This window comes from Ceratotherium simum, chromosome 16 (assembly GCF_057802395.1).
Source record: "Ceratotherium simum simum isolate JZ-2026a chromosome 16, ASM5780239v1, whole genome shotgun sequence".
NCBI classification, from domain to species: Eukaryota; Metazoa; Chordata; class Mammalia; order Perissodactyla; family Rhinocerotidae; genus Ceratotherium; species Ceratotherium simum.
In genome coordinates this window covers 9212563-9236528 of record NC_141915.1, presented here as the reverse complement: position 1 = coordinate 9236528, position 23966 = coordinate 9212563, and the positions used below count along the sequence as shown (strand labels likewise).

General features: G+C 40.7%; 1 protein-coding gene across 3 annotated transcripts in view; it reads right to left on the bottom strand.

Moving 5' to 3' along the window:
* The window catches only part of STX8 (syntaxin 8), a 241991-nt gene that overhangs the window by 150953 nt on the left and 67072 nt on the right, over positions 1 to 23966 (bottom strand). The window lies entirely within an intron of this gene.

Genomic DNA, 23966 nt, shown 5'->3' with positions numbered 1-23966 from the left:
AAAGGGACAAAATTTATTATATGTAAATTATAACTCAATGAACCTAAGAGACACAAAAAAATGTAACAAAGGACAATAATGCTTTAATGATAGACATTCCTTCAAATTCTCCTCTGATTCTTACCAATGCTCACAGGCACACTTTTATCTAGCATCACATAAACGGATGATTTATTATGTTTTTTTAAAAATATGATTAATTTTGCCACTCCAGCCAGGACAGCATGACGATGTGGCAAGGTAAGACCCATTCATCAGCTTCAAATCAGCATCTTTTTGGTGCTCATGCAGCAGCCCTTCTCATGAAGCGGTTTTATTTCTTGGTGGCCTTCTCAGTAGTATTTTGTGCACATATCTGCTCTTAACCACCAATGGAGGAAGTCCAACCAACATCCTTAAACAAGACCTCTTTTGTTGCCTTCCTCCATGAGTGGAACCTTCTCCCTGCTTCCAACAACAGAACAAACATTTGCGAAGCACAGACTGTGTACCAGGCCCCATGCTCAGCACCGAGAATATAAAAATGGATCAGACAGCCTGCTTTATATCACTTCCTCACTGTATCTTAGAGCATTGGTGCCTACATGAACTTTATCCCTCAAAATGTCTGGCATGCACTATGAAAAACAGTATGGAGATACCTCAAAAAATTCAAAATAGAACTACCATACGATCCAGCTATTCCACTGCTGGGTATTTATCCAAAGAACATGAAAACACAAATGCATAAAGATATATGCACCCCTATGTTCACTGCAGCATCATTTACAATAGCCAAGACTTGGAATCAACCTAGGTGCCCATCAAGGGACGAAAGGATAAAGAAGATGTGGGATATATACACAATGGAATACCACTCAGCCATAAAAAAGGGATGAAATCTGGCCATTTGTGACAACATGGATGGACCTTGAGGGTATTATGATAAGTGAAATAAATAAGAGGGAGAAAGTCAAATACCATATGATCTCACTCATAAATAGAAGATAAAAACAACAAAAAACACATAGAGACAGAGATTAGATTGATGGTTACCAGAGGGGAAGGGGGGAGGGAGGAGGGTGAGAGGGGTGATTAGGTACATATGTATGGTGATGGATTGTAATTAGTCTTTGGGTGGTGAACATGATGTAATCTACACAGAAATCGAAATATAATGACGTACACCTGAAATTTATATAATGTTATAAACCAATGCTACCACACACACACACAAAAAAAGTCTGGCATGAGTTATATTCTAGAATTCTCTCCTTTGTTTTTACTATCTCTCTTTTCCAGCATTTATCTTCTGAATTATTCCATTTTCCCAGATCTAATCCTCACCATGATCCCATTAACTTCTTACAGTTTGACTCAAAGAGCAGTCCAAGCTGATTCTGCTTACATCTATCTCCTTGTGGAGAAACAAGAAGTTCACACAAGTCAACGTCATCTCATCTCTTCATCTGACACTTTACTAAAGTGTGCCATCTGTGGAGACAGACAGTCCGAGTTTGAGAATTTATACAAAGCATCATTTCAATGTTTAATGCAATCTTCCAATGTAAGCACTGATTCCCTTTGGGTACCATGGCTTTCATAATTTTTCTAAATAAAATGGCACCTCTGACATAGATATGGCCCCTGCTAGAGTTCATGGTTTCTAACGACTTACAGAACTAAAAATATTATATACTTTGTGTCAGGTAAAAATAACTAGAATCCGTATTCCAACAGTTATAATTTAGCTCCTACAATACATATGTCCAAATTATTTTTATCATTTTATAAATAAACCCATCTCTAAGTTTTCCTTTCAAGGAAAAACGAGTATTTAAGGAAGAATGGAAAAATACCCAAGGTGTTGGTTTTGTCCCCCAAATGATCACTGATTTTTGAATACTTCATGAGAAACGAATGTGCAATTTAAATATACTCACACACACACACACAGAGAGTCCTTGAACTCTTAGAAAAATGAACAAAAGTTCACTGCTTAGAAAATTTGAGTTTGATAGTTTGCTTCTTTTTCTTATTTGGTTTCATTCAAGCTGTATCTGATGTACGTTATTCTCTTAATCCAATTAAGTTATCTTGATGATTTATGGTTAAAACAGAAGCACTTACACATCTCTCTTAGAATAAGGTAGATGAATTGTTCTACTGGGGTCAAATAATAATGAGTAGCTATAAGATATGTACCAATGGCAACTTCATCATCACTATGAGCAGGCTGGCAGGTGACTCAAATTCTAGTTACTCAGTAGCAGCTATAACATAATCTGGTATCTTCTTTGATGTTTTATTCTAAGTATCTTTATTTTCACTCCAGACATTCCCAGTACCTGAGATCTTCTTGGTGGAGCCTTTGTCTTGCCTAGAAATACCTGAAACGATTAGCTCTATTTTCCCTTCTTTCAAACACAAGAGTGCTTGTGGGGAAGAAAACTGATGCTGGAGAAAGTGGGATAAGAGGGGAATAAAATTCTCTTCAATCTTTAATGGAATTTAGCTACCAAATGCAGGAAAAAAGAAAATCTCTGTTCAACTAGAAGTTAAATAAAAATGTGTTCCTATTTCTGAACACTGGTTCTTAGTTACCCAACTATAATGCTTCCCAGGAGAGGGAACTGTCCTTTAAAACACACTGTAGCTCTGAAAGGTTCAGATGGCTGGTAGCAAGGGCCCAACTTTGGGGGTGATGCTGAGCCTGATGAAGTTCAAGCAAAGAAAGGAACACCTGGGGCAGACGACCTTCCCAAACTGACAGTGATTTCTGGCTCTCTGGATGACAGCAGCAGAACAATCGGGCTCGTGGATATAAAGGAGCACCCGAAAGATCAGCATGTGCAAGGCCCAGTTACGTGAAGAGTGTTCTCAGTGAATGAACTTCCACACTCCCTCAGCTGTGGATGACTTCAAGGTTAAAATCCACATAGGAACTCTCAGATAACCAAGTGTCTCAGTAAGATGGGCTGGACCTCAGTCTTCTTTTAGGCCCTTCTCATTTCTAGGGCCCAAGTTGGCTAGAAATTGGTATGGGGATCCAAAGGTTTAATTTCCTAGGCCCTGAAGCTCACTGATACTGGTTCATTGTATAGGTTCAGCCAATCCATTGTAAAACTCCAGAAAAACCAAGAAAGATAACTATAAATCAGATTAGTTGCTACAGCTATAGTAAAAACATGTTTACTCCACGGAAAAAATACTATTGTTATTAACACTGACTATGCTCTAATGGTCATACAGATCATAAAGAATACACATGTTTAGATCTGAATTAGATAGGAAGATAGGCACTGTGTAGAATTTTCAAGCAGCACTTTATAACTCTTATTATCTGCCTTTCTTGTAAAATATTCTAATTCTCTGTTCACAATGCTGCCTTTGCCACTAGTGTAAATCCCCTGGAGTAGGGGAAGAAGACCAGGAGGACATACTCCCATTTATCTTGGGTACCCAGCACTCAGCACTGTGCAACTAATGGGTGTCGGACAAATGTCTGTTCAAGTAATAAATACAATGTGCCATGAGTCTCTTGCTCTCCTGAGAGGACTTATTGTTAACACCCTCTGAATCCTTCTGTAAAAGCCTTGGCCCCAACTAGGGGGGAAACAGGGAAGTGTGGATTATAATACAACTGAAGAAGAGGGAAGGGTAGGCTGTGGGACGCTGCTCTGTCTAACTAACATGGTTTTCAGCAACAAAAACACTGATGTCAAAGATGCAAAGGAGGAGTTTAAACAAAATTATTTCATAAAATTCAAGTGGAGAAGGCTATATTTCTAAATATGTTCTCTAAGTTATTTTAAATATATATGATTAAATAACAATTTGAATAGCATAAGCAGACCATTGATTATTTCAACTATAGCCCTAAAAGTATAAATAGTCCAAGTTGGGCAAGAAATCTGGTAGGGGATGGTGGGGTCTTCTCTTTGGAAAAATCAGGAAATATCTTATATTCAGGTAGGCATTTTTACAAGAGTAGATAAATAATTGCGAAGTCTTTACAGATGCTAGGGAAGGCATAGCAAGGAAGATATCTTGGCACATTCATGTGAAACAAAAGGACAAATTAAAAGACTAAAATGTAGAAAGTAATTAAAACAGCAGTTGAATAAAAAATAGTACGACTTTGACCATGGCATCAGGAAGGGAAGGAAAGGGAAGGAGGAACCCAAAATATAGACAAGAATACAGACACTCTAGCAATATAGTCGATGTGCTTGCTTTGCTGATGGCACATTATAACATTATTCACAACGTGGGGTAACTGTGCACACACAGTCTTCCATTCAAGACTCTCAAAATTATTTACAAAATTTTATAACTTACCACTGTAAGGGAAAGTCTGCAACTAATAAGTCTAATTAGGGTTCTGACCTTTTCTCATATGAAAAACTGTACCAATGAACTACTCTATGGTATACAGCTCATCCCCCAGCACACTCTCCCCACTAGCCTAACAATACAACAGTGCTTCACACAGGACCAAGATCCACAATGGGAGGGACCACCATGACCAAGGATGTTAAGTATATTAAATACGCAACCATTAGAGGAGGCCTTCACTAGACAGGCAGGGCTGGCCGCCATGATAAGAGAATTCCTGTTTTTCCATGGACATGCTCTTCCTCTACTTTAGAAAAACAGTTTGCTGGTAAAGGGGAGGTGGAGGAGGTGCTTGACTGAGGAAGTGTATTTGGGGGGTGGGGGATAAAGCGAGTGCCAGAGGGTAGGTGTGGGTCTTAGGATGGTCTCTGGAGCAGAAATTACAAAAACTAATTTGAAACCCAGAAGTGGTGGCGAAAAGGCTTGGAAACCAACTGAAATAGCATTTGATCTTTGGCCTCTCTGATCTTAAACTGGGCTGAGCCTCCAGCTGAGTTCACTGAGGCCACTGAACAGCTGTCCGATGATAACAGCTTTCATAGTTGTCAGCAACATTTGCTTAAAGCCAGTACTGGGGCTGTTCCCACTCTGTGGAGGTGGAAAAAGAGTCTATGTTTCCCTTCATTTCTGACTCAGCTTGAGCTATCCTAAATTAGGAAATCATCTGGATTTGTAAAAATAATCACTTCTTGGCATGTTCACAGAGTGTGTTGAAATGTTATTTCGGAAAAGAGAATTTGGATGCCTGGAGGTCACAATAGGAAATGAATCTGGCAATTTGAAAGTGCACCTGCTGAAGTTCCAGGCCATCTCAGTATTCAAATAATTTATCCATCCTTCCAAACATCTTTTGTGTCTTTTATTAAAAAAAAAAGTTCTAAGTTATTATACTTAGTATGAATCAGAAAACAGCACTGCTTCTTTAGATGTGGATTCTGGGGTTTTTCTCCACATTTCTTCACAATTCAACAAATACTCAGAGTCTACCTTATACACAGTACTTTGCTAAGCGTGTATATATCAGTTAGGACAGGTTAGACTGCGAGTAGCAGAAAATCCAACTCAAACTGGATTAAACAACATAGAAACCTGTCTCATGTGATGAGAAATTCAGGCTGATTCAGAAGTTCAGCAAAGTCATTAAGTACCAGCTTCTTTTCATCTCTGTATTAGTTTCCTTTTGCTGCTGTAATAAATTACCACAGACTTACTGGCTTAAAATAACACAAATTTATTTTCTTACAGTTCTGGAGGTCAGAAGCCTGACATGGGTCTCATTGGGTTAAAATCGGTGTGTCAGCGGGGCTGCATTCTTTCTGGAGGCTCCAGGGAAGAATCCATTTCCTTGCCTTTGTCAGCTTCTGGGGGCTGCCTGCATTCCTGGCTCATGGCCCCTTCCATCTACAAAGCCAGCAATGACTGGTCGATTCTTTCTCACATCGAATCACTCGCACGCGGCCTCTCTTGCCTCCGTCCTCTTCCTCTTTTTAGGATCCTTGTGATTACACTGGACCCACCCAGATAATCCAGAATAATCTCCCCATCTCAAGGTCCACACCCTTATCACATCTGAAAAGTCGCATATGCTGTATAAAGTAACATAGTCACAGGTGCCAGGGACTAGGACATGGAATCTTTGCAGCCACTAGTCCGCCACCACAATAGGTTCCTGCAGCCTCAGTGAGGGCTTTGCCCTCAGGCTGGTTGGTCTCACAGTCATAAAATCGTAATTAGAGTAGTTCCAAGTGTTACATCCAGACATACCTTGCAGAGGAAGAAAAGGGCGAGCCATCTCTTTCTTGTGTCTCTTTCTTAGAAGGAGAGAAACCTTTGCCAGAGGCTCTAGAACAGGTTCTCCTTCACGTTTAATTGGCTGAGATGGGTCACTTGCCCACTATCAATCCATTTTCTGACAAGGAGATTAGGTTCACTGTAATTGGCAGAGACTAATAATTTGGGATGGCTGTCAGTGAGTCAGCCATCATGTTCACTATAAGGTGGCAAATGCCAAGAAGGGAAGATAATCACTATTTATAGACTACTTATAACCAAAGGTCCAGTACTGCGCTAGGTGTTTTACATGTCATCTTGCTTAATCTCATATCACCCCAGGAGGTAGGTATTAAACCAATTTTACAAAGTAAATCCAGGCTCAGTTTGAATTTTACTATTTATTCCAGTTAAAGATAGTTCTGTATATTCTATTTTATATATAGATGTAGATGCAGATATGCTGGCTATTAAGGACAGGAGAGTTGAGTTGAAATCTATTGTCTTCTACCCAAAGAAGACCCTATGATAACATGAGTGTTCTCAAAAGTAATCATGACTTTGAGAAGCCCACCTATGGCTTGCTAGAAAACAGACTAGAGGTCCCAACTTCGAGTCTGTTGTCATGCTCTTGCTCCTCAAAGGCCATCAGAAATCCAGCATTCCCAATGCAGTATGAGCATGCCTTTGAGGCTCAGAGGACTGCTCTCCCAGATGAAGATATTGACATGTGATGAAACAAAGCTGAAGCTAAGCACTAGAAATTTTACAGGAGTGTCAATCAAGGTCCAATCAGGAGACAGAAATCATACCAGTTATTTTAACAGAGAGAATATAATACAGAAAACTGTTAACAAAATATAAAGCTGCTAACTAGGTAACCGAAAGGGTAAAAACACAACTCTAAAGTATCACGGAAGCAGTACAGGTAGCAAAGAGAATGTTAAAATTATTAAAATTAGGAGCCTGGAGGTGGGCTCTATGGAAATGAAACTCAAACTTCTGAGGAGGTGCTGCTCAGCTGGTGCTCCTGTCTAGAGGGCACTTGAAGAGGCTGATTCTGCAAGTGTTGGAAAACTGCAAACCGAATTCAGCTGCTGCTTCCGGAAGAGACTGCTGCTGCCTGGTGAAGAAGCATCGCTGTGTGACGCAAGCAGACAGGAAGCAAACCGGAAGGTGCACGTCCCTCTTTGTCCTCCAACTGTGCAGCATCCTTCTAGCACTCTCTACTGGCAGAGCTTAATAGGAAGCCAGCTGGCAAGGCAGAAACGCGGCTTGCAGAGTGCCAGCTCCAGCATCACAAAGGAGAGAACAGAAGGGTGTGTTTGGAGTTGAGAGACAACGGTATAATAAAGAACACACAAGCAACTATCATGTGACACCAGTGGCAAAGCCCACTCACTTTGTGGTAGAGTAGAACATCTTCGGGAAAGATAAAGGACATGCGTGGGCTTCAGGGTATAACTAATGGTTAAAAAATTTTTTTTTCACATTTTGGAACTGCTTATTTAGCTTTCTGGACTGCAACTGTTTCCTCCCTCTACAACCACATCACAACATTCACTACTAATTTTTGGATGCTGCTATCACTCCTGTTCCTTTCTAGGAGTAGGGAGTGAACAAGAATACAGTCATATTTGTATCATAAATATCTTTTTAAAAGACTTACTAAGTTCAAAATAACTTATTTTTATCATGTAGGGAGGCAGTAAATATGTATAGTGGTTAAAGAACATACTTTGTCATCAGACAGATCTGGGTTCCAATCCTGGTTCTGACATTTAGTAGCTGTATGACTTTGGACAAGTTACTTCAACTGCCTCGGCCTCACTTTTCCCAGCTGTTACGTGAGGATAGTCAGATTAAATTAATTAATTACTACTATAAACTTATTAAGTTGGCCATCAACTGGGGTTTTTTCCTGTGCCTGTTTCTACAGCCTAGGAAAGAAAAATGTTGTCCATCCCTACTTTTGAGAAAACTGCCTTGTAGCCTTTTCACAGCATCCCTACCTCTATGACAGCTCTGATCTCAATGTATTATAATTATTTTTTAATAAATAATCATCTTTCAACTAAAATGACAGTTCCTTAAAAGTAAAACTGTGTATTTTTCATCACGTACACAGCTCCTGAAAAAAAAGTTATCTTCCCTGACAGATCCAAACAACAGACCAATCCAAAATACAAGCTGGTCCACAGAATCCCACATTGGGAGGGGATGGAGGCAATGCAGAAGGTCAACGTGGAGAGGGGTGATTTTCAGAAGGGGTAGGATGGTGAGTGGATGCGTATCAGAATTACCTGAAACTTTATCTAAGAGCACACACCCTCTACCTACCACCACCCTAGGTTCTGGCTCACCCCCCTCAGGAAATTATTAATACATGGCTCCTTTGGGAGCTTGAAATAGAGACAGAAGCCAAAACAAAGTAAAGAAGAGACAGCCCTGCCTTCCCAGTAGGAGTAGATTCGCAATAAGCCCAAAGGATAGCCAGGTCTCCAGGCCCAAATGCAAGGACAGAGTGTGAATTTGCACAGTCAGTGCCTGTGGGAAGTGAGTGAGGGAATCAGGAGGAACAAAGCCATGGTGGTTGGCTCTACTACAGGGACATAAATCAGTCTCTTGCTCAGTCACAGAGAGAGAGAGCCCAGAACATCAGGCCTTTACACAGGGGAACTTGAAGTCAACAGAGAAAGCAGCAGGGAAGCCCTGGAAAGATTTAATGAAGACAACTAACCTAGTAGCTTAATAATGGTTTTAAGCAAACCAAAGCAGAGATCATTTGTGACTGAACTGAGAACAAAACCTCATTTCAACCCCGAGTTCTTTTCCCTTTCAAGGACTTCTTTTTCAGGAAAAAGACACGTGGAATGATAAAACATACAACGAAACCCTAAATAACAATTATCTGGGAACAACGTTCCTTTCAACAAAGTGAGTCTGTATGCGGAGGGATTATTTGTGGCACCCTCTTGATTCCTCTACTCTGGAGCAATACTAGCCAAAGAAGAGAGTCAGAGAACTAGCTAGAGAAATGTACCAGCTGAGGAGCTGGCCGTACTCTCCAAGCACCAAAAGATGGGGACCCGACATCTAGGCCACAGCCCTATAAAGTCCAACGAAGAAATAGCCATTCAACCTGGGCACTAAAGGAGATAAAGAAGGATCTAGCTCCCTGATTTTCTACGAAGAGGGGAAGACAGTCTCCTAGAGAAGTAATATAAAAGAATCTCATTCCAGAACATATCCCTATGCCTAACTGCTCTAATGGTATAGAGCCTGCGTGGGCTCTGCCACTTTACTGCTGTGATTTTAGGCAAGTATTCAATTCTCTGAGCATCAGTTTTCTCATCTGTAAAATACAAATAGCACCGCCCCTCACAGGGCTGCTGTGAAGATTAAACAACACTTAACATGAAGAAACAAAAACAGGTCCTGGAACAGAGGAGGCACCCAACACACAGTAATAAGCATATGTTCTTCCCAGTACAGAATTACTGATAATAACAGGCACAACTGCAATCTCCTTCCTTACGAGACTTTTTTAGTATTAAGTGCCTTCCCCCAAATCAAAATAATTTTAACTCTCCAATTCAAACTCAGATATTTTATTTATCACAGGATTGAAATATTCTGCTTTGAGACAACTACCATATATGCTTTATACCTTTCTTAAATCTAATTCTTAAAAATCAGCAGCTGCAAGAAGCAATTATCAAAAAGAGTAGTTACTTTAGAAAAAGATTTTCTAAGGCATTCCTATAAATAGAAAGATATGCTGAGGGATTTAAATTATGAGCTGCAATTATGATCTTTCAATTATGATATGCAATTATTTTAGGAATACAGCTATGACACAAGGCAAGTGTTTACACCTGTATTATGAGTCTACTGCTGGGTAAAATTCTTAAATCAAGTCTTTAACATCGCTCCATGCCTTGCACAGAGCAGGCTGAGTAAGTCACTGATGAGCAGCTTTTCCTTTAGATTTACAAAACAGCACAAGAAGGAAAGAAAAGTATTTAAATATGAAATCAAACTATGATCTTTGGTCTCCAGGACTTACCAACAAGCACAATACTGAGATTCCTGGGGGGCTCTATGTGCTGAAAAATCTCAAGTGTGTGTCTTAAGTGAAGAGTGTCAGAAGTGGGCAAATAATAAATGTTCAAAACAAGTGCAGGAACCAGAAACAGAGACCAGAGACGGAACACAAGTGCCCTCTGATGCCAGTCTCAGCCTCTTAAATATACACTTTTGGTCATGCCTTTGAGCGTTTTAGGTTTTAATGTATTCTCCGCCATGAAGCTATTCAGAATTCTTCTTCTCCCCTAAGTCATCCAATTTTCTCTCCATTCTCCCCCAAAACACTTCCTCGGTAATAGGCAGAGGATTATTACTTCAGGTTTTTTTCCTTTAAACCAGAGAAATGTCAGGCATGCTATTTTCAGAGTGATTTAAACAGCTCTAGTGTTATAACTAAACAGAAAGAACAAAGATGCTAAAATATTAATCATCCTGCCCAGCTGTCCACTGGGAGTAGCTGAAAATGGCAACACACTGCTGTCTTCTGGCTTTGTGTCTACATTACTGCCTGTGCAGCTCACAAACACTCCCTTTCCTGAACATATGGAGCAATCTCAGGAAAGAATTTGCCTCAGTGAACCCTGACTAGCCAATCAAAACCAGAAGGTTCCAAGTTCAGTGACTAATATCAGAAATGAATTGTGCGTGGTGAAAAGGAAATTTTGTGCACCGGAGAAATTTATACCCTGAGATCAGCCATATCACAGGTGTGCAGGATCACCTGGAGAAACTGAACTTTCAAAAAGGCAAGTTCAAACATTTCTTCAAGCAGCACGCCTGTCATCACAGGGTATGAAAAACTGAGCAGCGCTCTGCGATATCTGAGCACTGTTAACAACCACAAGAGCTGCCATGTACTGAGGACTTCCAGGGCTGAACTGGAGGTAGTCAGTGTGCTAAGTACCGCATACGCATGAGCCTATTTAGTTTAATCCTCACAGCCCATAAGGTAGGTGTTATCATCCCTGGTCTACATGTGGGGAACGAAGCTTGGAAAGATTAAGTAAATTGCTCTTGGTCACAAAGCTAGAGAATGGGGTGAGGGGGTCTCTCCAATTCCAAGGCCTTTGTTCTTAACCACCATACTCTTCAAGATTCTTTCCCCCTTCTCATGCCTTGATGTTCACAGAAAAGGGGTAAAAAAAAAACCCTAGGAAAATTAGATGGAAGAAATGTTAAAACATGAATGGGTATGGGGTGTGCAGGATGGTCTTGGAAAATACGTGGGTGGCACCTATTTCCAAAGAGTGGACTAAATCCATTAATCACTTTGGAAGATAAATTAAGCACTATTTCCAAGATGAAAGACATTTTGGCTGCTGAGAAGGCCTAACATTTTGACATTTCAACATAGGGTGTAGAAATAAGCATTGGAGAGACATTTTGCTAGCTCTTCAAATTCTATATAAAACAATAAAACCCCAAAAAGAGGATTACAGATTCCTAGCCAGTTTCATCCTAAAAGGTACAGTGATATTAAATCCCCACACTCGTTTCCAACCACAAAGCGACATGGACCTGTGCCCAATATGCCCTCTTCCCATCTCCTCAGCCCAAGAGGGTTAACGGGGACAGCGGTGTGGCCCAGGGGCTCCACGGGAACCAGTGGAATCTCGATTCAACAAACCTCCACTGACCACCTACAAAGCACAAGGCATCATGACAACGATTGCAACAAACAGTTATTGGGCGCTTACTGTATGCTATGCAGTGTGCTAAGCCCTTTATATGTTTTATCTCATGTAATCCTCAGAAAAATCCTGTGAGGTGGTACTAGTATTTTCCCACTTTAAAAATGAGATAACTGAGGCATACAGAGGTGTTAAGTAATTTGCCGAAGTCTAATTCTTCATCACTAAGGCTATGCTGCAGGCTCCATGGTGAAACACAGCACCTACCCTTCTGGATTTTAGAATAAAGATCGAGACAGAGGTTCCCCTACAGCCAGGGTAGGCAACAGTGAATGCTCATCCACTCCCTCCCTCACTGACAACATCATAACTACAGAGCAGGAGGATGACCTTTCCCATCTCCTTGAGGAGTAGGAAGTGTGCTCCATTAGTCGTGGGGAGACAAGAGCTTCCTGGAGAAGGGCTCACTTTGGAAAAGGAAGAGGAAAAGGGGAAGAAAAGGAAAAAACGGAGGTGTCCCAAGGCATGATTTCCACATGCTCCTGCTTCTCTGAAATGCAGGGGACACCCTCCTGAGAAGGGGGGAAAGCTGTGGTGCTCTCCCCACTCTCCAGAGTATCTCCCCACTTCCCCAGAGTGGGAAGATAAGCGCTAAGGGACTCCAGATAGCAGAGTCCGGGGGTCACCTGCTCTGACCCCTGTTGTGCTGCTCACATCAAGGGCCTTTTATCCAATACAGCAAATACCATCCCTCAATATCTTAACAACTGTTAATTCAGAATGGATCTTAAGTTGATGTTAGATGCAAGAAAACACTTCTTGGGAAGGAGTTACTTTGTTCTATTTTTTTTCCAGTATTACTGAGAAATAACTGACATATATCACTGTATAAGTTTAAGGCATATGGCATAATGGTTTGATTTATATATATTGTGAAATGATTAACACAGTAAGTTCAGCTAACATCCATCTTCTCATATACTTATAATAAAAATAAAAGGAAGGAAAAAAATAGTCTCCTTGTGATGAGAACACATAGGATCTACTCTCTTAACAACCTTTCTATATATCATATAGCAGTGTTAAGCTATATCATGTTATACGTTACATCCCTAGTACTTATTCATCTTATAACTGGAAGTCTGTACCTTTTCACTACTTTGTTTTATTTTAAAAGGCAGAGAGAGCATAAAAACTAATTCCTAAGGAAAACCATCTTATTTCCAACTGAATTGAGAGTTGGGTTCTTTAAGTGGTTTCTTGTGGGGAAGTTTACTAGTCTCATTTCAGAATCTGCCCATTTCATCTTTCCCTTAGTTAATTAAATAATAGTAAGAATTACCAATGAAGTGTGAAATTTTTAAAAGAATGAAACTATAAAGTCTGATTGGTTTTCTTTTTTAAAGTAAAAGGGGGCGATGCAGAAGATGGAGTTAGTAGGACATCGGTGCACAGAAAATAAAGCAAATAATCATTTCTACTGGGTTTGGGCTTTTTATTTTTTTCCCACAGGTTCCTGAAGAGAACCTTTTATATCTGGCTGACAGATTCCAATTGTTTTTGAACAAGCTATAACTGAATAACAATTTTTAAACACAGAAGGCCCTAAAATATATATCTCCCGTAATAATACACATTTAACTCTGAAAGGTAAAGGTGAAAAGACACGATGTTCCATATTTTTATCTTTACTAACAAAGCTATGGTTAGAAATAGGATAGAAGCAGTATACTGGTTTAATTTCAAGGATTTATAAACATTTTGCAAAAATGTTGCATATGGGTCAATGATTTCCAGAGACTTGCATTCTAGTTAACTCACTCCTCATCTGACATGTTGATTTCTTACTCTCTAGACCTATCAGTTTTCAAATGCTTAAAACCGATGGATCGATATCCAATGTGTGGTGGACCCAATGGAGATGTGCCACCCAGTTCCCCATTCAAGGAAGGACTTTTTGCCTCAGCTACAGGAAGTGCTGGCAGCAGGCGGCCTTTAGCCACCAGCCTCCTTAGCCATTGTCTTAAGAGCTATCTTGCCCAAGGTCATGCTCTTCCCAGAGCGTTCCACATCCAATGACTGATGAAGAGGTGGGTACAGAGGCCCAGCCAAGTGAATTCAACATGGGCCAATTCTGACAAGCCATTTCGGCTCCAAAGCTCCTCACGGGGTTGGCTGAGGCTGCTGTCAAGCTCAGCTTCTCCCTCTGCCCATCCTGCTTCCATGGCCTCCCTCCCACAGGTGTTGATCCCATATGCACTCCCTAATAAATATTCTGCATACTAAACTCCCTCCTGAGTCAGCTCTGAGGAGAATCAAACCTGTGACTCAAAGCCTCTATGGATAAGAAAAAGATATTCAGTTTTCATGGTAAGTGGCACAACCTAAGCAAGGAGACTGAAAAAAAACTCTTATAATTATCTTGGTACTTTTCCTCTTTATACGACCTACACCCCACGGGGCTTTAAAATTCAACCTAACAAAAGACTGAGCAGCTCAGGCAGGCTGGTCTTTTTGCATTATTCCAATCAGATAAAGGAGCACAACAGAACTCTCAGTGAGGCAAGATGAGGTACCTGGTCAGCCTATAAATTCCCTTGAGCAGGATGAATAGTATCATTACCAGGTACTTTAATGTATTGTGAACCATCAAATACATTCCTATTCAAATCTGAGTCCACATCTGTCTGCCTGTCTATCTGTCTCTCTCACACAAACACACACAACCCTGAAGATGCTCCATGTCTCTTTCTCTTCCTTCAAATGGAAAACTGAGGCCTAACTACAGTGGTATTAGTCAGGTTACAAATACACCAGTGATATAAGATGAAAATCTAATACAATCACCTCATTAATTTATATCCCAAACCATTACTTTAAGCCCAATCTCTCCATGAGCCCCCCCGAAACATATCTCCCATAAACACAACTACTTATTTCTTCCTAGACTCTCTGCTCATTTCTGGCAAGAAAAAGTACAAGAGAAAGCATTATTTTTAAAATAAAGCAAAATAAAAATGGCTACTCTTATGCTCTTTCATTAGATGACAAAAGAAAATAATAAATGAGTATTCAACTTACTCCCACTCCTAGAGATTGTCCAAGCTTAGAATGAGTTTAGAAGCACCAATCCTACATGAGTTAGGAGTCAATCCAGAAACAGAGGTGAGGGTCACTTCTGCATACAGGGCCTCAAATCACCCTACCCAAATGACCCCAAGGGGTGCAGAAACAACACGGGGGTCTCCTTAAGTTCACTTTTTCGTAGGTACACAACACTTACCACTGAAATATACTCAAAGGCTGCTTATAAACAAACTCTAAATGACTAGTTGTTAATTCTTTAGTACACAATAAAAATTTTTTACAGTCGTGTTTATAGATTTCAAACTAACCAAATTTGTCAACAAAACTATTTTACCTTTTATGTCAATCCAGTTCCTAAACCACTGTTTAAATGATTGAAGCAATTGCAATAATAATAAAAATAAAATAAAAGGTCTTTATCACTGCATTCAAATGTTTTCTCTATGATTTCTCTCTCCTGGCAGGACTGTCCAGATGGAAAGAGAACATTGTGTCTCTCCCCAAAATAAACTGTCAAGAAGACCACGTTACCTTCCTGCTCAAGCTTCTTTAAGGATTCTAAATCAACTGAAACTACTGCTCAGCAACCTCAGTTCCTTTCTTATGCTGTCTTTCCCTGCCTAAGCACTTGGTTCTAATCAGACCGCTTCCTTCCTGCTGCTTTGGTTTTTATTACCAAAGTTCTTCAATCCTTTTCACCACCCCATATGCTAAACAACTTCCAACTTTTAGAAGCACATTCTCTGAGACTCCTAAAGAGAAGCCAAGCTCAGCTAAAGGTCTTCAGTAATGGAGCTGGCCTTTAAATAGCTTTCACCTTCTTTCTGCATCCCTTCCCTTCTGAAGATGACGCTCCTATTTTCTCAGGAATCAAGCATTCTCATTCTTTCACAGACCCTCCAATCACAGAGAAAAGTAAGATGATAAATAAATCACATTTGGTGTAGGCCTCTGCAGAAACTAGTTAACACAGCAGGCAGAACTGCTTTTCTTACCTGCTTACAAAGGTGGCCCTTGGCTGGTGTTGGGGAACTTGGATTTGGGGAGGGTTCCCACCATGAACTGATAAGAGTGATCACTGTTCCTAAACTGTAAAACTATATGGTTTATGTTGAACACCTCCTTTCCTTCTGGGAGTCTGGAATTTGGGAACATGCCAAGCAGAGGGTGCCTTCATGACCAACACCCTCAAAAACTCTGGGTCCTGAGTCTCTGTTCGAGTTTCTCTGGTTGGCAACTTTTCACAGGTGTTGTCACAACTTACTGTTGGGGGGATTATGCGTGCCTTATGTGACTATACTGGAAGAAGCCCATTGGAAGCTTGCACCTGGTTTCTCCTGGACTTTTCCCCATGCACCTTTTCTCTTTGTTGATTTTGCTTTGTATCCTTTTACTGTAACAAATCATAACCATGAGTATAAGAGGAGTTGATTCTTGTTATTCACAGTAGTTATGTTCTATAAAGTCACCATGAACACTGAATCAGCAAATACTGAAACACTGTTCCTAAGGGAAATAAGTGTATATATATATATATGTGTGTGTGTGTGTATACATATATAAAAATATATACATATCTCACATAGATTATAACCTTAAATCCTAAAAACAACTCATCTGTTTTGTTCTGTTTTCTTTATTTTTCAAAAGAGAAAATGAGGTTCAGAAGTGTTAAATGATTTGCCTGAGGCCACCCCACTAACAGGAGCCAGAGTTCAAACCCTGTCCAATTGGCCCCAGAGCTAGAGTCTCCATCCTTTGGTCATCTATGTATGAGAGCAAAAACAAAAAGGCAGAACATCACCTTGTTTGACCTTGGCTAGGAATGTGTGCATTGGATGACTCAAATTTTTCACCTCTTTATACATGTCTGTGAATAATTGCAAAGAACCACAAGTACTGATTTAGGGGCTATAAATAAACTTTAGATGAGTCCTGTGGGTCCTCCTAGCAAATCACCAAACCTGGGAGTGGTCTTGGAGACCCTTGGCATAGCCTGCAAGGAGAGCTCCAGCTTTCCCCCTCCTGCAAAGGCACCGAGGAGGAGGAACAATATTATCATTGGGCTAAAGTGGTAGGAAGTGGAGCTTCCACTGTGAGCAGCCCTTTGCATCTGTGATCACTTTGGCCTTTCCCTTAAGATTCTTTTTGGCTTGCTTTTTGCCATCCATTCTCCAGTTCAGCTGCTTCAGTTGGCCTGATAGCCTCCCTCTTGGAAGTCAAATAGGAACTGTGGTGAAGCCCAGGGGAAAGGAAGCCTGATGAATCACCTAAGCCAGCTGCCCTAGGGCCTGAGGATAAATGCCCTTTTCCTTGACAACGGTTTCCACAGCCTTTCCTTTGGAAAATCCTTGCCTCTCTCCAGTTAGACGGCCTGTCAGAGTAGCCACATGGCCAGGGTGAAGACCAAGATATGTGCCTAGAAGAAAGAGGTAAAGGAGGCACTAGGCCAGAAGGGCAAAATAAGTCCTTGTAACCCAATGTGGACCCAACCATCATCAGAGTTAAAGCTAGCAGCAAAGCTATATGAAAAACACTGTGCATGTGTCCAAGTATCTTTTTTGTAGAAGCAGCAAATTCAAAGAATCTGGGCTCTTCACGCGGCCAGAGGTTTAATCAATCACGCCCACGTAATGAAGTCTTGATAAACACTCTTAACAATGAGGTTCGAAGAGCTTCTGGGTTGGTGAACACACTGATGTGCTGGAAGACTGACATGCCTGGAGAGGACACGGACGCCCTGTGGGCTCCCCTTCCCCAAGATTTTGCCCTACGTACCTCTTCCATTTGGCTTTTCTGAGTTGTATCCTTTATAACAAAACTGTAATCATAAGTTTAGTGCTTTCCTGAGTTCTGTGAGTAGTTCTGTGAATCCTGAAGGGGAGTCATGGGAACACTGTATTTGTAGCCAGTGGGGCAGAAGAACTGGGGACACCTGAGACTGGTATCTAAAGTGAGAGCAGTCTTGTGGGACTGAGCCCTTAAACCTGTGGAGTCTGATGCTAACTCCAGGCAGTTAGTGTCAAAACTGAATTGAATATTGGACACTTAGTTGGTGCTGGACAATTATTGGAACAACACACTTGCTCACTAGCTCACTCTCTCTCTCTCCCACCAGCCCCCATTACTATAAACTAAGCCTTTCCTAGAGATGAATAATGAATATTATGATAAAAAACTGATTTTGCATTCACCAAGTATTTAATATACGTGCATGGAAAACAATCACCTTCTTCCATATCTCTAATGGTCTTATCTTTAGGCAAATTCATCTATAAACATATCGGATGATAATTTGGAGGTATCACTCAAATCACAGAAGCCCTAGAAAACAACGTTCACAGACTATACTAAAAACTTGTTTAACTGAAGCTCCCAGAGCACTAGCTGTTTCAGCAAAACAATTTCTATAGATAGTGTGACCTCATAAAAAATAATAAAAGAGAGACTTTGAGTTCAAGACAGCAGAGTCAGCATACATGGCTGCCTCTTTTCTTCCTAAGAGCACAATGAAATGTCAGTAAAGATATTTTTTGAAAGAACAAACCCATGGTGGCACTGAAAACACAAAGGAGTGCTACCAGTGAATAAGTCATTTTAAAGGCCTTCTTAAAAAAAGAAGATAGTTGGGACTGTATTGACAAACCAAAACTGAAAAAGAAAAAGCAACTTGAAAAACATGATCAGAACCACAGATAGGAGCTCTTTCTTTCTGACAGAATCCTGGAGAGGCTCCAGGCCTGGAGTCAATGGCTACTGGGAGCCACAGAATGGCCTACAAACAAGTGGCTGTAAGGCAGGAATCAGGGCATCTGAGTGGAGAGCTATCCACAGAACAGCTGAGCTACTTGGCCCTTACCCCTGCCCTGTGTAGACTGTAGTCTGCAGTACTGGCTCCAGCTGGAGTCCCCAGAACAGATTTCCCTAGAGGGGAAGGTTTGCCTGGGGAGTACCCATGGTGTAGGCGTCCAGGTCAGTGAACGAGATACAGAAGAGAGAAGAAATAAAATATATAAAAGATGTCACAAGGTTCAAGTTTTCCTTACCTTAGAAATTTTGGAGTGAGAGTTACAGCAAAGGGTCCTGAATCTGCTTGCGTCCTCTTTTCCCTAACCACATACCCTAAAGGGAAACCTGCCTGTTGGTATATCCTGCCCATTTACATAGAGTACAGAGCCAGTCCTCCCACTCAAGAAAGAAGATAGCGTGTATATAGTTTGCTGGGGCTGCCATAACCAAGTACCAAGACTGAGTGGCTTAGACAACAGAAATTCATTTGCTCACAATTCCAGAGGCTAGAAGTCTTAGATCAAGGTGTCACCAGGTCTGGTTTCTTCTGAGTTCTCTCCTTGGCTTGAAAATGGCCATCCTCTCCTTGTGTCTTCACATGCTCTTCCCTCTGTTAAGTGCCTGTGTCCTAATTTCCTCTTCTTCTAAGAACACCAGACATATTGGATTAGGACCCATCTTAGTAACCTCATTTTAACTTAATTAACTCCTTAAATGCCCTATTCCCAAATGAAGTCTCATTCTCAGGTACTAGGAGTTAGGACTTCAGCATATGAATTTTGAGGGGACATAATTCAGCCCATAACAGCATGAAAGAGAAAGACTGAGAAGAATAAACCAAAACTTACCTAAAGGAAACAGAAATAATGCAAGGAGCAGAAGGAACATTTTAAAGTTGTAACTAGTACCATTCAAAGGTTTAAAAGATTTTACAACTTTAAAAACAATATTTCTGTGGAAAAAAAGCAATTGTGAGCATTAAAGCTTATTGGTGTTTAAAAGTAAAGTTCTCAAAATTAAAAAATAAATCAATTAAAAGAGCTGAGTAATAGAATGGATACAACGATTATAACAGAAATCAGTAAAACATGTTAGTAAACCTAAATAAAATACTGACTATAGGGGCCGGCCCGGTGGCATAGCGGTTAAATTCACATGCTCTGCTGCAGCTTCCCGGGGTTCAGATCCTGGGCATGCACCAATGCACTGCTTGTCAAGCCATGCTGTGGTGGCATCCCATATAAAGTAGAGGAAGATGGGCACGGATGTTAGCTCAGGGCCAGTATTCCTCAGCAAAAAGAGGAGGATTGGCATGGATGTTAGCTCAGGGCTGATCTTCCTCACAAAAAAAAACAAAAAACTGACTATAGAAAAAAAGGGGGCTTCAGTTTAAAACAACAAGAAAGATGAGGAGTTTGAAAGAAAGTTTAAGAATGGTAAACTTCATTTATTCAGAGAGATTTATTTGCCTTAGACTTTGTTAGAACATTGTAAACTTAGGTATGCATTTTGGAAATACAAGGGTGGCTGTGGCCGAAGGGAGGAGGCCTAACTGAGCATCCCATTCTTAAGTGGGAATGGGGAAAATTAGTTTTCCCATAAAATTGCCATTTCCCAGTGCTTGGCTTTATGTGGAAAGCCCACTTTCAGCCCCCCACAATGCATAGGGACCACAGCCTCAATTCCATTTCTGCATGAGCGTTAAAACGCTAGTCTCAAAGGTACGTATCTGGTTTGGTTATCTGAGGGCCGTGAGGCTTCAACTCTAGTCACCGCTATGGGTTAGCACCTTCATTTCTGATATCTGGGGAACTCCCTTTCTTGCTTTCAAGCTCAGCTAAGAATTGTAAAATGATTTTTTAAAATGTTTCATCTAACATTGCCATGTATTTGGAAAAGGGAGTGGGAGGACTCCCCCAAATTAGCTCAGTCTACCATTTTGACCAAAAGTCTGCGCTGTGAATAAATAGAGTTAATAATGGAAAACACTTTTAGAGTGCTTACAATGTGTGAGGTACTATTCTAAGAGCTTCACACATACCAACTCGTTTCATCTTCATAACACTGTAAAATAGACACTAAAATCCCCATTTTATAGATGAGAAAGTTAGGACAGAGAAAGATTAAGTAACTTGCTCAAGGTCATGTAGCTAGTTAAGTATCAGAGGCAGTTTGGCTCTTAACTGCTACATACTGCCATTCTGATATTAATTTGTGCCATTCAGCCAGTATTTTCTGTCCCTCACCCCCACTCCCTTGGGCCACAGCCCTGATAGGATTACAGCTCCTAGTGGCTGGGTGGGGTCACATGATTAGCTCTGACCAATGAGTTGTGGATGAAATTGACATGTCACTTCTGGGCCAGAGAATTTAACCACAGGAACAAGGCCCTCTAGAGCTCTCTTACTGTCCGACACAGTGACCAGCAGTTTGAATGGTGACTATTCTATCAGCCAGGGATCTTAAGTAACTATGCCCACCACTGACCCATAATGGACATGTAGTGAAAGATAAAAAATATAATAAGTGTTTGCTATTTTAAGCTACTTATATGTGGAGGCTATTTTTCATAAAAATTAAATTACTTATTTTAACATGTGATGGTTTATTGTTGTTATTATTATTTTTTTTTTCGGTGAGGAAGATTGGCCATGAGCTAACATCCATTACGAGCTAACATCTGTGCCCATCCTCTTCTATCTTCTATGTGGGACACCGCCACAGCATGGCTTGATGAGTGGTGTGTAGGTCCACACCTGGGATCCGAACCTGGCAGCTCCAGGCTGCTGAAGTCGAGCATGTGAATTTAACCACTATGCCACTGGGCTGGCCCCTATTACTGCTATTTTTAAATGAATTAATAAAAATTTTTAAATGTGTCTGATTTTAATTTCTAATGCAGTAAGTATTGACAGATACAACCCACATAAACAAAAGTTCGTAGGAGTTCTCAACAATTATTAAGAATACAAAAGGGATCCTAGATCACAAAGGTTGAGAATCACTATACAGTCATGCCTTGCTTTATGATGGGGATATGTTCTGAGAATGCGTCGTTAGGTGGTTTCGTCATTGTGTGAACATCATGGAGTGTACTTACACAAACCTAGATGGCATGGCCTACTACACACCCAGGCTATACAGTACTAATCTTACGGGACCACCCTCGTATATGCAGTCTGTCGTTGACCAAAATGTCGTTAGGCGGCGCATGCCTGTAGTAGTTAATGTTAACCAAACAAAAGCCTGGAAAGTGATGTTAATATCAGAGCAACAGACCTAAATGTGAAAAGCATTAGAGATAAAGACAGATATTTCCATAATGATAAAAAGATAACCAACCCCCCCAAAATTATCATGTACGTATATGTACCTAATAACCTTCCCTTGAAATTTATAAAATAAAAAATTGAGCCAATTACACGGAAAAACTGCTAAATTCACAAACACAGAAGGAGATTTTATCACACTTCTTTCAGAAAGTGATAGAGGAAGCACAGAGGTAGTAAAGACATGTAAGATGTGGACAACAGAATTCACAAGCCTGATCTAATAAGTGTCTGTAAAACCCTGTCTCCCCAGACTGGAGACTACATACTGTCCTCAGGCACACGTGGAGTAGTTACCAACCACTGCTGTTACCAAGCTTCAGAGGAGATCTTAACAAGTTCAGAGGAACTGGGATCACAGAGAACATAATTCCCTGATCCCCAAACAATTCAATGAGAAAATCAACCATAAAAAGATGGTTTAAAAATGCATACGTTTGAAAATTTAGAAACAATGAGTTAAAGAGAAAAATCAATGGCAATTAGAAAATGTAATGGAGTAAATGATAATAAAAGCACTAAATATCAATATCTGAAGAAGGATGTAAAGCCTTTTGTATATTTGAAAAGAAGACATAGTATAAATTAGCATGGAGCCAAAGGCCTGCTCAAAATCACTGTTACCGTAACTGTTTCCTGACCACCACTGTTGGTTGTGGCTAAAAAACCCCAGAGTCTTTCCCAGGAAAATATAAATTCTGTGTAATTTTCAGGGCCTACTAGGTGTTCACACTGTGAAGTCCTCCCAGCCCTGGCTCTGAATCTCTCCACAACTTCATCTCGGTACCTTTGCCTCGTTACTCACTCCTTCCCCGCCACAAACGCCTTCTTTTGATTTCTCAATCCTGCAAGGTTCTCTCCAGCCTCCAAGGCCTCACATGAGATGTCCTGGCGCTCCCTGGAACGCTTCAACTGCTTACTACCCCTTCACTGGCCAACTGCAGCCTTCCCGAAACCTCAGCCACCGTTCGAAATCAGACCTGTCATCCCTGCCACAGCAGCCTGGTCTTTTCTTTGATAGCACCTATCACCATTTGAGAAAATACCTTGATTTGAGGGTATATTTATTTCACATCTGTCTTCCTCAGCTAGACTATGAGAGCAGTAAAGAAAGAGGTCTTGTTTTTAGTTATTAAAGGGCCACACACACAGCTGGTACTCTGCAAATATTTGTTGAATGAATAAATGTGAATGTCAACGGGGTTATTTCTTCTCCCCAAAAGTGGCTAAACACTCTCAGTTTAGATGTGCTAACTGCTATGGGACAATGCAAAAAATATAGATATAGATATATAGATATATCTCCCTTATTTTAAGTAAATTACATAGATATAATTACAGGATTGATAAAGCAGAAAATTGAGTCCTCTTACATAACTGGTAACACTAACCTGATGGATGTTTAGGTCACTGTATAGTACAGGTCAATGGTCACATCTACACAATGATCCTGCCTTCCCCCACAGCCTGTTCTCCTTTCTCATCTCCCCATGCCCTCTGGACTCTGGGTACACTGGCCTTCTCCAAGTTTTTCAACCACATTATACTCCTTTCCATATAAGGGCCTTTGCATATGCTGTTCCCTTTGTTTGAAATGCTCTTCCCTTTAAATCTCAGTTCAAATATCATTTCCCAGGAGAAGGCTTTCCCAATCCTAAACCACATCAGGCTCTCATGTTATATGTTCTATGGTACCCTGTCTGTTACTTGCCATGGTCTCTAACTGGGTATCTGTGTGTGGTTATCTGTCTAATATCCACCTCCCCCACTAAAACAAAAGCTCCATGAGGGCAGGAGCCACATCTTTTTGCCACGGTTGTATGTATGGATTCTAGCACAGTGCTTGGCACATAATTGGCACTCAATATTTGTTAAATGACTGGAGAATGTATAA